General features: G+C 31.0%; 1 protein-coding gene across 1 annotated transcript in view; it reads right to left on the minus strand.

Moving 5' to 3' along the window:
- The window catches only part of TRIADDRAFT_22638 (uncharacterized protein), a gene marked incomplete at both ends in the record, with an annotated part of 12,819 nt that overhangs the window by 1,249 nt on the left and 9,621 nt on the right, over positions 1 to 1,949 (minus strand). The gene's annotated exons all lie outside the window — the stretch shown is intronic.

The following is a 1,949-nucleotide window of genomic DNA, read 5'->3' on the forward strand; positions in this document are numbered from 1 at the left end:
CATAACACTAAAGTGTATAATACACATAAAATATCTTTTATAATAATGTAATCAATACAACTGCTATAATTATCTATAATTAACATTATTGCAGATTTTTCAAGGAAAATCGTCAGAATAATAGTTTATATAAAGCATAGAATAATACGATGTTGAAGTAAGAAACTGACGATCTCGTATTGTAATTTCAGTATGAAGTAATCATACAGTTACGCATATGTGTTGTATTATATAGTAAAAATATTGTCTATACTCTATAATAGACGATATTAATCCACTATTCGTACATTAATATTATTATTCTGCTGTACGTCGTCTACCTGATTGACATTCATTCCCGGTGTATCCATTTATACAAGAGCAGTTATAACCGATTCCTGAAGAGCCTACCATGCAGGTACCACCATTTAAGCATGGATTTGAGTAACAATCGCTTCCTAATTTTAGATGTTTTGATATATTTGTTTATAAAATATAATATTGAAAGTTACTTATTACATATTATTTAATAAATTCGTGTGCTAGTAGTATTTATGTTATAGTACATTAATTTTAATAATAAAACAATTTAGTACAGTACATGTAGAACCATACTTACGGATATTACAGTTTGTTCCCACATAGCCCGGCGAACAAGAACAGTTATATGCACCGGGTTGATCGTAACATGTTCCGTTAACACAAGGATTAGATGCGCATTGATTAAAGTCTATTTCAAGTAAAATGGTAATTAGAGTCTATTAAACATGATACACAAACAATTCTTGTACATTGTGTAGTTATATAGAATATCTACATTATCATGTAAATTAAAAATACTGTTCGTTAGTGTCTTAGTAATACTAAAAACTCTATACTTGTATATAACAGGCGTTTAATATCTGACGGAACTTAGTAATATAGTAAATACCATAATAATGCTAATGGAATCTTTGAATTTGATAGAATTTCTGACAGTTAAACTACTGTGTATTTCTGTAGTACTGTCGTACTTTGTAGCTACAATACAAGTAACTATTGTAATTTTATCATTACTTAAACAATCTCTAGTATCTAACTACCAAATTTAACAATGACGTCTAATATCTACAGAACGTAGATAGTACAATATTCTACAAGAATGAACTCTTTACCTATATAAATATGTAATATAACTTACCAGTACATCTTACACCTGCCACATCGTATCTAGAACATCCATTACTGATACTTCCCCATCCAGAGCCGCGAGAGCAATCTGAAACTCTACTTTCATTTCCTCTACAATATAGATTGCTTAACCACATTAACGTGTAATACTTGTTATTTCCATAGTACGAGCAACAGTAAGAGTGCGAGGCGTTAGGATAACCTAACTGACGACATACAACTTGTGCATCGTTTATATCAAAGGAACGGTGACATATCGAGCCCCAGGTTCCGTTATGATAGATTTCGACATTGCCTTCATTCGGTCCAGCAGCGTTATACTGAGCCACTAATCTAACGCTACCATCAGCAATTGGTCCTATTACGTTGTATTAACGTTAAAAATTGTTATACAAAATCATATAAGAATGGGTGTTTTCGAACTCGTAATCACTTATAATTAAATTAAAATATCTAATAGTAGAATTAGAATTTACTGCTAGCGCTATTATATCCTAATAGCAACCTTCTTGACAGTTCGATCCATAGTATCCATCTGGACATAAACATACATAACTAGTATGTTGATCAATACATGTTGCATTGGCTGAACAAGGGTTAGAAGCGCATTCATTTACACCTAGACGATGTTATCAATTACAAAAATAATTACTATTACATAGAATACTTTTTACAACGCCCTCGCATTTCCTGGAAAACGGTATTATCTATTTTATAGTATAGTATTATATCTGTATTCTCAACGTTCGTTAAAGTAGCTGTTATAATAAATATTGTCAGCTATGATATTGCTTATACTC

Source organism: Trichoplax adhaerens, genomic scaffold, assembly GCF_000150275.1.
Source record: "Trichoplax adhaerens TRIADscaffold_3 genomic scaffold, whole genome shotgun sequence".
Classification (NCBI taxonomy): Eukaryota; Metazoa; Placozoa; class Uniplacotomia; order Trichoplacea; family Trichoplacidae; genus Trichoplax; species Trichoplax adhaerens.